Consider the following 13,448-nt stretch of genomic DNA (forward strand, 5'->3'; position numbering starts at 1 on the left):
GTGAGTGTGGTATAGAAAGTGGGAGAGTAGTATCCAATTGGAACTATCTACAGACGGGTAGACACTTTTAGTTAAACACTTTTCACAACTCTAGTTGTTAGTTAAGGTTAAACGCATACCATATCTAGCAATTTATGGATGGTAGCCGAGCCTCTTATACATGGAAAAGGAGTCATCTAGAGAACCAAGGCATGTTGAGGCTCTACTTTAGTTGTGATATGATGTTATAAACCTTGCTTTTGGGTAGGATCTTTACATCCACAACCGTGAACAATAGAGACCTCTCTCACTTCTATGCTCATATCCTTTCTCTAGATTGAAGTGAAATGTTGTCGATGGAGCCGAAGAACAAAGGAAGGCCTAACTATCAAGTCGCTCTAGCCGCTAAGTTGGGGGCCTTACAATAATAGGGCATTTTAAGATTCTATTGGGTTTCAACCTTGTGCAAAATTGAGGAAATAGAATTAAATATGAAGATTGCAAGTAGGTTGATCCATCTTTTATGGTGTTCAAGATTACTATAAAGGGACAAAGTTAATGGGAGTGTCTACCATTAATTATGCAATCACATCCCTTTTGGCCTTGACCTAAGCAAAGCTAATATTACCCGTATGATTTCCTCCCAATCATCTTCCAACAATGCTTCAACTTTTGCTTGAGATGAAAAAATATTCGCAATATATGACGTTGTTCAAGGGAATGAGTGGAATACATCCATCACATGCATTTGTGCATAAGGTCATGAATACCTTGGAATAAACATCCACAAAGCAATTTAGTTGAATAAAACAGTGATAAAAAAATCTTGTTTGCTTACCACATCCAACCCTCTGAAATGATGTTTGCGCAATAAAGGACAATACTTTATCATCAAATGGCACAAAACGTGCTCCTATACTTGCCCAAGGATGTAAATCTACAAATTGTGCATGCATCAAAGTTTCTAATATCGAGTATATAATGTTTGGGGCTCAAGACATGATTCTTGTGGTCACCCTTTCAAAATGAAATTATCATAATTGTTTCTAGCATGCTTTTTGAATATGTTTTAAGAGAACCTCGCCTCATCTAAAGAATTATGATAGCGCCGTATGTAAAAGGTCGACCCTTTCTTTGCCAGCTCTATTTTTACTTTTAGGGATGACTGATGGACAAAAGAAAGTCCTTCAATACTATTTTGATTTTTTTACAATAGTTTGTTGTATCAAAGCAAGTCCTTGTAAACAATCATCCTGTTTCTCCAGACAATATTTTTTATGGCCATTAGTATCTTCTTACTTAGCACATACACAGGCGTTATCATGTAGATATCTTACATGATTCAATACTTAACAAGTTGGCCTCCATTGTAACAAAAGCACATTCATTACCAAATATATGTAACAACTCATTAAGCCTTCCTATTAGTACAATGAGAAGGGCATATTGTAATTGTAGATATAACAACAGCAATTTATTTGCCTACTGCCTGAGTTTTCATATTCAAACATCACATATAAAGGACCTATATTTCAAGTTTCATAGAGAGACGAAGGGCATAAAATGTACAAATAATCTATTTTGCAGAATGCAACGCAATATAAACAAAATCGCAAAACATTTTTGATCCCATCTAAAACTATTATCCAAGCATTTTTTATCCCATCTAGAAATATTATCCAAGCATTTGAATAGTGGTTTTGTTTTTCAGATGGTGCTTGTAGCAATTTAGTCGTATGACTTCCATTTGGAGTACTTAAAAGAGTTTCTTAACTCAGCTAATACTCCTCCTAGAGTGCTAATGTTTTAACTACTATCATATGAGACGTGCCATTTTCTTGGGCATCAAATTTCAAAGGGCATCCCACACAGGCTAGAATGAAGATAATCAAATTACATGAGCCCCTGTAACTAATAAGTAAAGCTCCACTTGAAACACTCAGGCGGTATTAAAGAGTGATCAGTGAAGATTCATTGAGAACCTTCAGAATGATCAAAATAGCACTCTTTACATGCTAGTAGTCCTTTTCCAAGTGTATATTGTCTTTACATGTGAATCAAGATGACAAGTGCTTGTGTTCAAACATCTCCTTATATTCAAAGCAATCCATCGCATACTCCGTATTGACATTCTTCAAAGTGCATGCATTTTTCCTCGATTGTAATATCACTTGAATGAGCTTCACATTCTCTTCCTAGAAGAATGGGTATATAGTACTGACAAATTGGCTGCTTTGACAATTTCGATTTCCTTTAAATAAACATGGTTCCTATCTATACCAGTTTTACCTTCTGTCCAATCACCTCCAATTAGAGATAAATATTGCTTAGTGCTCAAAAGATCCGCTGCTACTACCAACAGCAAATGCATTCGACGACCTGCCAATCCACAAAAACAGCTTGTTTTAACGTTCGTTTAAGCAGCCATGTCCTTGCAATGGTGAGAACTAATCCTCCTTAAGCCACATATTCCACTGATCAAATTGTTGTCGCTTTAGGCCAATTTAACCTAGTCTTTCCAGTAGATCATACATGGGCATTTCATGGGATTCATTTTCCCCCCCTCATTAATCACCTCTTGTTCTCCTATATGCTTTAAAGAGAAGGCTTCTCAACTTCAGCCTTTGGACTGAATATTCAATGTGCTTAATGGCCACATATCCTTCAGACTTCTACCTCACAAATGCTCAGGATCGATTCATTAACTTATCCATCACTTTCAACATCTCAATTAAACCGGCCAGCATGATTTTGAGGAGAAAGGAAATCTGGAAGAACACGCTTTTGAGTGGCTCACTACGTATCACATACACAAGCTGCCCCAGCCCCTTCCCCGTCTTTTTCCCCAGTAACAAGCACGCACTTTCGGCATGGGCACCATGGTTGACCCAGTCGACTAGAGAAACAGTAAGCGCACAAAGCCAACCACATGGCTAGGTTGTTTACTTTAGACATCATGATGCCAGATCCCAGATGACTAGCTTGTTTTGGAGAGCATTGTGTGAGAATTTGGGTATGACACTCCAGTCTTCATCATCAATTCATCTACAGACTGATGGGCAGTCAAAGATTACCAATTCAGTAGTTCTATACTTGTGCCATTGGTGGAGTTTGCCTACAACAGCACGGCCTACTAGGAAGGCACCTTTTGAGATAGCCGTAGGTGGCAAGAGCGTTCTGCCTATTTTGTAAATCATGTAGAGGATCTTGCTCCATCTTATGCCAAGGTTTAAGAGGCTTTGTACTTGCCATTAGAAAAAGAAGATTTGGTGCTTCTCAAGTTTGAGAAGCCCAGATTGAGAGAGAGGAAGGGTAAGGAGACAAAGCCAAGTATGCATATGCAATACTATAGACCTTCCCACATCTTGCAAAAGATCAACAAAATATCCTTCAGACTACAATTGCCAAACCATTGGATGATTCACAACACATTTCATGTGAGTCTTCTTGGAATGAGGTGGTCTCTTCAGACAACTATTCCAGGTTGGGCTAAGAGTTGGTCGTCAGTTCAGACAGTCAAACTTCAAACAACAGATCAGGCAAAGAAACTGACACTAAAATGGAACTGGCAATAGTAGCTGAAATGGAAATGACACATAAACTAGAACTCGAACTAGAACTGGGTTGTATTCTTATTAGATCAGTACAACTAGAACAAAGTACAGTGTAAGGATTGCTTTGAGCTTATCGACAAGAGAATATAAGAGCACAGTAAGCTCCAAGACACTAGACTCAAGAGTGCAATAGAGTGTAGCTCCCAAAATCCCCCAAGTCATTCTCCGCCAAATGAAGTAATGACCCCTATTTATAGGTGTCGAGCAGGGTCTCTGACTGACTGTCCACTGTACAGTTACTACAATAACTGGCTCGGTAATTACCAGTTCAACCGCCAGTCGGAATGCCAACCTAGGGACTTTTCCCACCATCTACATTTCTTTTGGAATATTTCCAAAATTTCTGAGATGGATAAAATTTCAGGTATGTTGGCAAGTGTCCCCCTTTTTGCAGGCTAAGGTAAGCCTCTCAGCTCACTATGCTCGTGAGGTGACTCACACACTAGATGTCATCGGCTCTTTTTATATGGAGCCTTCTTCTTGGTAGGTTTCTGAATAACCCTGGGTGGAGGCTGAATTGATGGACCAGTAACCTGAGCACCAGTGCTTGCATTGTCCTTCTGAATAAGCCGGTAAATGGCCTCTTGCTTCAGTTGTTCCTTTCATTCGGTCACCATTTCTACTTCGTATGGTACCAATGCATTTCAAGTTTTGGTGTCAGCATCATACAGAGTTCACCTTCCTCGGGTCAGTCTAGCCTTGGCTAGCTTATGACAAACTGCTTCAGGAAGAGGCTGATTGGCTTTTATTCTAGCTTCAAGAGGCCAGGAAAGAAACAAGGAAATTCATCCTCTTTGACCGGCAAGGCATTCAATAAGGTTGGCGAATCAGGAGCAAACTTGATGAAATTCATAATGATCTGATTTTCCTGCTGAAGCATCTTCCTGTATATTCTGATAAGATGAAACAAGCTTTTCACATGCACCTACTGCTCTCACAGTGTCAATCGAGTTTTTACCCCTTTGCTACTGGTGGCATTATTTTCTAGCAGCATCCTGATTTTCTAGTTTAGTACTTCTTGCCCATCTGCATTTTTACCAGCATCTCTTTGATTTGGACCCTAATATCCTTCATACATCTGTGTGTGGGTTTATCACCTTGTAGCACTTCTAATTGTATACCTAGACTCTGAAGATTCACAGTAGAAGGTTCTTCTATGTGCGGATTAACCACCACATCGTCATTTGTCAAGAACCATTCGCGAACTCTTTCAAATACATGTATGCATCTGGGGTGTGGAGGTAGCTCACAAGTGGTTTGATCATGATACTTGATCAGCTTTCACTGCTCCACCATCCTTCTGGCTCCAGCATAAAGCATTTGAAATCGCTCTAAATCAGAGTAAATCATCTCATCATGAAAAAACTCCTGAATCTGAGTTGTCTTTTGCTTCCTCAAGCTCTTATTTAGTGGCAGCAGTTCACTGAAGAAGTTCCGGTCTGTGTCCAAATCCGAATCTAGATCTAGAATAATTTGTTTACCTTTATCCAAGCTTTGAACTGCTGATCAAGATTACTGCCTTCCTGATTGTTGTTGGGTGCTCTACTGGGTCTGCTGCTAGGGTTGGTCAGCTCCAATCTGTTCTTTTGTTTGTGTTTGACCGCCAGCTTCCCCATCTCTCTTTTCATCGGAGCCTTGTCCACCACTGGTCACTGACCCCCCTGCTGTTGATCCTAGTGGTGGAGGAGAAGGTGGGGTGTCAACATCATCATCATCATCATCCTTGTCCTCTCCCCCTTGCTCATTGGGACCTGCATCATCATCCTAAGAGTCCTCTTCTTCATCCTTTTCATAATCTTCATCGACTAGATCTTGGTTCCTTATATATTCCATAAGTGCTTCATCAACCAAAGTGGTGTTGTATTTCTTGGCTTGCAGGTCAGACTGGATAGATGCAACGAATTTTTGGAGATCGCCTAAATTAAAAGTCAGGTCTGTATCCGTATCAGTGATATCGACCAGGGACTGGTAGATGCACTTCTCCAGTATAGCCTTTTTCATCACATTGTGCATCTCACTAAGTGTACTGAAAGCAACCATTTTTCTGTTCAGCATTCTTTTGAACCTTTCTGCTGTCTATTTAGTGACCTTCTCTTCTTCCATTACTGCATTATCAGACTTCAAATGCTCTGTCTTCCGCTGGAGGGTAGAAATTCTCTTGGCACTTTGATTCTGGTCAATTTGATAATGCAATATTTGTTTTTTCCGTTCTACTTTTTCCTTCTTCAATTCATTACCTTCCACCTTAGTGCGTTGCCATTGGTTTTATCTGTGGGCACTGTGTTCTTTGGAGTACTGACCAGGTTAATTACATTCTCTGCTCAAGGATCCGTAGAATGCTTCTTATCTGTAGTGTGCACTCTTGCCTGGAGTTGTTCCAAGAAGGTTGTTGTTTTCCTCTTCTTCTCATACGGGCTTGCCTCTGACTTAGCCGTTGGTCTCTTGGATCCAACCGTTGCCACCTCTGACCCCTTGTCTGTTGGGTCTGCTCCATCTCAAGCTCTTTTGAAGATTTTGACTGACTGGTTCGCTTCTTCCCAGTGCCTTTGCCGGCCACCTTTTTCTATACCTTCTCAGCATTGACATGTGCTGGTACGCAAGTAGCCCAGTAAAGGAACTGCCAAGCATACTATACCTTGAACAAGTTTTGTGTCTTAACTTTGGTGTTGCATAATGCTGTTGTACAGAAATCGACTGATATTGATCTCACCCTTGGGATTCATAATTTTTGCCAGCATCATACTGAATAACTTCTCAGAGACATAGGTCGGGTTGTTCTTGAGACTAATAGCTTCAGCCATAATTTTGCACACAGGCTTACATTCTAATACAGCCACTGGAATTCCCTGATCTCCCATTTTGCACTTCTTTTTAGCTGATGCATCCTCTTTCAAGAACTTACTGACCTAAACAGCGTTGCACGGTGCGGACCGAATGGCTAAGGGTAGATGGAGCACATGGGATAGATCTCCCACTGTCACTTATACTGTTCTACCATGAATTTCAGCCGTCCCCTTGTCTGGATTGAAAGTATCTACCACATGCTGGATAATTTCTACATCAAAGGGTATCTTTGTGGCTTCCACCACGACCTCTAATTTCCAAGGTTTGATAAGATCCTATTCTATTTGTTGAAATAGATACTTACCAATCTTATGATACGGCACTCGACATGAAATTTCTGCCACTGAACTCAAAAGTGCATCTGTCCGTGCAGTCATCTCATCCATGGTCGCCTGCATCTTTTCTGATACTTTCTGTCTACAAATGTACGAATCGTGCGAACAATGTAACAAACTTGGACACTCCAAGTCAAGATTCTACCGCGACACAGCAGAGATTCACTTCAAAACAGTTCACAAATGATTCGACACTGACTGTCTGAATTCCGTGCCTAGAGGTATTGGCCCCAAAGACTCGCGCCCCTTTCGATATTTCTTTTTATATTAATCTTCGAGCAAAGTACAACTCCTGCAAGAGCACACGGATTGGCTTCATCGTTGCTCGTTGTTGCTGCCGCGCCCACCCTCTCACCATCGCTGCCCCCCCCCCCCGGCCCTCGCGCGCCCTGCTGCGCGCAGTCCTCCAGCGCCCCCCCCGCCCCACCCGCTGCATGCCCGCTGCCCGCTACCCAACCCCGCCCGTCACCCTGCCCGTTGCCCGTCCGCCCTCCGCCGCTGCCCTACCCGCCTGCCGCCCCGCCATTTCCCTCAGCCCGCCAGTCCCACCTCCCAATTCCGCCAGCAACGCGTGCATCCTCGCATCCCCGGCCTCCTCTCATCAACGACTCTTCTCTTTTTCTTCACAGCAGGAGACACAGATGGAGGCTCAAGCTTCGCCACAGAGGGACTCCTCCGAAGTCTCCTCGCCCGATGTCAGGACAAGGGCAAGGCCCGACTAGGCAATGTGGAGAGAAAATCCAGCTAGGGCAAAGGGCTAGGAGCTTGGCCTATATAGTGAGAGGTTGGGAGGTGGATTCCAGGCACTAGTCTCCCCTAGTCTTACATTGGTATCAAGAGCCAGCTACTTTTTGGGAGGACAAAAATAGGCATGGAGAGTTTTTTGCATGTGCATGGAGGCATGAAGCCGTGAAGCTTCTCTACACGAAAAGCTCGACGAGGGTTCGGGTGGGCAAACCCGCTTGCGAGAAGGGAGGCCAATTGTGGCACTTGCGCGAAACGCCCTGTTTTCGGCCTTGACAGACGCGCGAGCCCGTGCTGGAGACAATCTGTCTCTGTGGCAGGCGCAACCAACCAACCCCCGCGGCGTAACAAGCTTCTCTGGCTCTCAACGACGCCTGAGCAGGACGCCATAGCGCTGTGGTTTTCTTGTTCACACGATGCCCTAAGGTCAAAACCTTTGGGCAAATTGATTATTGACTTAGAGTGCATGCCCACCTCAGCATACACCCATACAAGCCGAATGGATTACGGCATACAAGCCGAATGGATTTCGGCATCATACAAAGAGAGGCACGGCCCTCGATTCTCGGCATACCGTTCAGCAATCCAGGAGTGATTAAGTTGCAGACTTTTGCACTTAATTACTATACGACAATATTTTCGGCTTTGAACACCAAGGTCAACATAACCTCGCCGAAGGGCCAAGAATTTCTTCGACAAGATGTCAAGCTTCGTCAACAACACTTGTAAGTTTTCAAACAAGTATCCAACATCACGGATTTACGGGTTGCTTAAAGCTTTGATGACCAACGTAATTAGCACGGCTAATTATCGGCTGCGGTGCAAACTACGACTACGGGATTATTTTTTGGAATCAAGGTATTCTTCTTTATCTTTCTTACACTCCACGGTGTTGCCATGGATTCCGATATCAATATGACTTTTGATTTCGAGCATCATACGCCTAATCCTGCCCGTGATGGCTCGTGGCCGGATACTCTCACGAAGAGTGCCCGGGACGCTACGGCGGGTGACGACGCTTATGAACTGCTTGATATTCAAGAATTTTGTGCACTTCAGACATGCATATCAATCATGGAAGGAAATTTTACATCTTTAAATGAAAATGTCACTAAATTATCTACATTAGCGATACAACTTACGCAGCAGCAGGCCAAGGGCCCTATTGCCACACACATGCATGAGCACGTTGTTACACAGGGACAAGGCCCTTCTGATTATGGACAGGATCCATCTACCGATGCTTTGCACACTCTCACTGCAAAAGAGGTTGATGAGTTGTTGAAAAACACCAAACCACCGACTTTTAAGGGAGAAGACCGCGATTGCAATAAGGATGCAGTGAATATCTTTCTCAGCAAGTGGGATGGAGAAAGCTGTTACATTGGAGCTCAGTACGACTTTCGCTGGCTGGTAGGGTAGTAGTTGCCAACCAGGTGCTGTTGGCGACTATGTGGTACATCACTTCTTGCTGGATCTTCTCGAGTTGGATCTTCTCGAGTTGGATCTTCTCGAGTTCTTGTATCAGCCAGGTAGAGAGGCTGATCAGGAACTTCCTTTGGTCAGAACGTGACACTCAGATGGCCCGAGCCAAGGTGGCTTGGTCGGTCATCACGCTTCCTTGTTCTCAGGGAGGGCTTGGGATCATTGATCCAGCACGGCAAAGCAGGGCCCTTCTAGGGAAGTTCATAGTCAGAGGACTTCTTCCAGGTGAGGAGCCCTGGAAGGAGTTCTTGTTGCAGAGGCTTGGTGCCAGGGTGCCTCAGTCAGGAGGCCCTTGGCAACCTTCGACCAGATGGATCTTTACAGAGATGCGCCGAGTTGGTTTGAGCAGGAGACTGGAGGACCGCTTCGCTGTGAGTTTGCTTCGTTCTTGGGAGCTCTTACGGCGTGGCCTGGAGCAGCGACAGCCGATGTGCACGGAGGAGCGCCTACGGCAGTCCCTCGTCTGGAACCCCATGGTTAGCACTCAGAGAGGCCACTTGGTTGGTAGTCGGCCTCATGTTTCCTGGGGTCCCATGGCAACAGGTCCAACGCGCTCTCTAGGTGACTGGCTAGAGTTCACAAGTTTGTCGGAGAAGGTGCAGGGTTTCCAGCTGCAGGGCATGAGAGGGGTGCAGAGCATGTGTCAGGACATCTCAGAGTCAGTTCCAGCTGAGTGGCTCACGCCTCTCGAGCCAGTAGCACCCCGGTGGATGGGAGCCTTCACACGACTGGAGGTTCTCATTTCAGTCAAGGCCTGCTCAAAGACTGTCCCAGCCCAGTTTTTCGAGCTTCAGGGTGGGGGACGATTACAACGAGTTGCAGTAGAGGCCCCGCAGGTAGCAGAGTGCTGTTTTCAGAGGATCCGAGTTGTGGGCATCTGTGGGAGGACTTGCTTCATAGACCCTGACCCAGCAGCTCTTGAGACTGGACACTGGAGGCTATGGGCTTGGGAGTGTTGTCCACTGGCACGAGTACAGTGGGATCTTGGTGAGTGGTTATGGAGGGACCCCTTCTCTTCTGCAGACCACCCAGGAGTCCCTTTCTTTCAGTACACTCTTAGGCTTGGACGTCATATACTTGCAGCACAGAGAGAGGCCCGCCCCGTTGTAGCACGTCATTGGCAGGAGGAGGGCCTCACAGTCGAGTTCTTGGCAGCCTTTTGACAAAGGCTGTGGGACTCCAAACAGCCGAGGCGCGTCACTTTGTTTCAGTGGCTGGTTGCACACAGAGCTACAGCAGTAGGGAGCTGGCTTGTGCATAGTGGTCTCTCGGCCGCATGCGCAGCCTGTGACCAGTTGGTGGAGAGTCATCGTCATTGTCTTTGGGACTGTCCCTCGGCCCAGCAGGTGTGGCTACGAGTTCTTCAGCTGATGCCTACTCTCTCCACGGCTAGATAGTACACTTGGGGGGGCAGCGGCTTGGTCCACTCTCACGGGCCCGGTACTTCAGTTTGAGCTATCTTCCACCAGCAGGATGATAGTGATACCAGGGGGGCGTCCTACACTCCAACCTACTACAGAGTTTACTCCACAGGAGTGGTGCAGTGAGAGAGAGGAGTGTTGGGAGCTCATCAGTGGCCTGACACTGTGGTTCATCTGGCGGGCCCGCTGTTTCCGCATTTGTGAGGCCCGCTCTATGCCGCCGGCAGAGACTGTTCGTGACTTTTGGCTAAAGCTGATCCATACTCTCAGAGGACGGCTTGAGGGACTACAGGGCAGCTCCGACCGCATGCGGGAGCGCCGCGAGGCTTTCCTTCGACTCTGGCGCCCTGGGCCTTTCTATACCATTGTCCAAGGTGTGCTCAGATGGCACTACCGACCACCTGTGTGGCTCTTCCCTCCTCCCATCCCTTGATTTAGCCTCATTGTATATATGTTGTTCTTTCATTGGGAGAGTCTCCCCATCATGTTTGTTGTAGCCCTCTCTTACAAAGGTGGTTGTAGCCCTACGGGCAGCTTTCATTAACTAATAGAAGAATCTTTTTCTCAAAAAAAAAAAAGTGGGATGGAATTCACACCTTACGGCGTACTCCGGACGCAGTCAGAGCACTGCACACAAGCTTAACTCTGGAGGGCAAGGCCTACAAGTGGTGGATGTCTCTCAAGGAAAAGAATATCATACCACAGAGTTGGGTAGCTTTTGAGATTATGTTTCGCAAAAACTTCTAGCCTAGAAAAGAGGCAGATCAGAATTGGACGGCTTGGGACACGTGTTCCATGCGCCAATACCCATCATTACTTGAATATATATCTCACTATCGGGATGTTATCCTCAAGTTCGAAGGACTAGATACCTTTCAGCAAGTACGTGGGTTTATCCGCGGTCTGACGCCAGAGCTTAAGAAGCACGTCAAGACTCAAGACTCTAAAACACTTGAGGAAGCCATAGTGAAAGGACGTATTCATGATGATCCATATGAAAAGAAATCACATCATAATCACGTGCTTGCTAATATACATGGTAATACACGCACATAGTATGGGCACAATAAACGGAAATTTATAGTAGCCAATTTTGAAGCAGCTAAAAAACCCAAGGGGTCCAGAGGTCCTCTCTTTCCTGAGGACTTTGATAAAGCTAAGAAAGAGAAATTATGTTTTCAATGCTTAGGAAGCGGTCATGGCAAAAAGAATTGTCCCAAGGAGAAATCTGCTGCTCATGGCAAGAAGAAAGCAGTGCACACGGTGCAACTGTTGCCTCTTGAGTTTTCCTCACGATTCTCTACAGTGGAAGTAACACACACCGAGGTGGTGCGTGAATGCTGTCTCACAGCTTCCATGTGGCAACAGACCTTCGGACCACCATGAATTAGTACGTATGCACGAATCTCTGCAAGGGCACAATGTCACAAGACAGACACCACGTGCCAATAGAAAAGAACAGACTGAACAACTTTTTAGCACTTCAATAACAACTGAACTAAAAGAGAGAGAGAGAGAGAGACGACACGCAACACGGAGTGGCGGAATTCCACCCCAAAGAGTATTGGCCCCGAACCTTGGCGCCCCTTTCGGTATTTCTTTATATTGCATCAACACAGTACAAGCCGATACTCCACACTCTGCAGCTTCTCCAGGAAGCATGCCAAAGAATGAGCCCTAACCTCATATTTAAAGGCCCTTGGCCTAAAAAGAAATTACAGTGAAAAGCCTTCAAAACTCAAAAGCTCCTGGTCAAAAAAGCAATGCCAAAAGCTGTAAGCTTTTCGTCAATCGCGCTGGTGTCCGTACAGAGGCCACATGTCAGCCTGCCACGTCAGCAAATCAGGGTTAGGGTTAGGGTTTTTGATTTTAGGGTTAGGGTTTTGGGCAGAATTAGGGTTTTTTATTTTAGGATTAGGGTTTCAACAAAATTAGGGTTTCGGACAGAATTAGGGTTTTTGATTTTAGGGTTAGGGTTTTAACAACATTAGGCTTTCGGGCAGAATTAGAGTTTTTGATTTTACGGTTAGGGTAAGGGTTTCGGACAGAATTAGGGTTTCTGATTTTAAGGTTAGGATTCCAGCAGAATTAGGGTTTCGCCACGTCAGCAGTTTGTTGCACAGAAGGTGCGCATCTTGGTGGATGACGGTGCTACTCACAATTTCATCAATTATGGATTGGTGAAAAAACTCAAATTGCCTCAAACTCCGAGTACCCACCGCTACAAGGTAGCAATGATAAACGGATATGATGCCGAAGTCTGGGATACTCTAGTCCGAGCTGTACCGTTGGAAGTAAAAGGCTACTCCACATCCTTGGATTTTTCAGGTTATGAACATGGAGAGGGCATACGTGGTCCTTGGTAGGGAATGGTTGCATAGCCTAGGACCATCACTAAAGCGCAGCTATGAGCACAACAGCTTGATGTTTGAATCCCATGGCGCACATGTGTTGTTGTTAGGAGAGAAGGATGTACCTTCTTCACCACTGATATGTACAGCTGAGCTTCATTGTCTCATTTTCTCTCTAACTTGAATCTGTTGAACATTCCTCAACGCCGCATGCTTCTCTCTCATCTCTTCCACCAATGGCTACTTCCCAACAAGCAAAGGTTGCTAGTGATTTAAAAATTTTATTAAAGGAATTTCACGATGTTTTTCCTAATGATTTACCACCCAGGATTACCGCCGACACGGTCGGTGCAACATAGCATCGATGTGGTTGCAGGCAGTAAACCTGTCAGTAAACCACCCTACCGCATGAGTTACTCTGAAGCTGCTGAGGTGAAGTATCAGCTTGCTAACTATCTTAGCAGAGGGTTTATCCAACCCAGTTCTTCACCATGGGCTTCTCCTATCCTATTAGTGAAGAAAAAAGATGGCAGCATGCACATGTGCGTAGACTACCGTGGCTTAAATGCGGTTATTGTTAAGAACAAGTACCCATTGCCACGCGTGGATGAGTTGTTCGACAAACTCACTCATGCTCGTATTTTTACGAAAATAGACTTGCGGTCAAGTTATTAC

At 45.1% G+C, this 13,448-nt stretch overlaps 1 protein-coding gene across 2 annotated transcripts in view; it reads right to left on the reverse strand.

Annotated features, from left to right (window-relative positions):
- Positions 1 to 1,812: 1,812 nt before the first annotated feature.
- LOC147445916 (pentatricopeptide repeat-containing protein At3g03580-like) overlaps positions 1,813 to 13,448 on the reverse strand; it is a 64,547-nt gene continuing 52,911 nt past the window's right edge. Inside the window, exon 3 of one of the 2 annotated variants that reach the window (XM_086525244.1) lies at positions 1,813 to 2,358. The gene's annotated coding sequence lies outside the window, so the exon portion shown is untranslated. Of the gene's footprint in view, positions 2,359 to 3,587; positions 6,211 to 13,448 lie in introns of those variants that run through there. The other variant, XM_086525245.1, reaches the window with a different exon arrangement.

Source organism: Adiantum capillus-veneris, chromosome 12 (genome assembly GCF_014529385.1).
Source record: "Adiantum capillus-veneris isolate H3 chromosome 12, ASM1452938v2, whole genome shotgun sequence".
Taxonomy (NCBI): Eukaryota; Viridiplantae; Streptophyta; class Polypodiopsida; order Polypodiales; family Pteridaceae; genus Adiantum; species Adiantum capillus-veneris.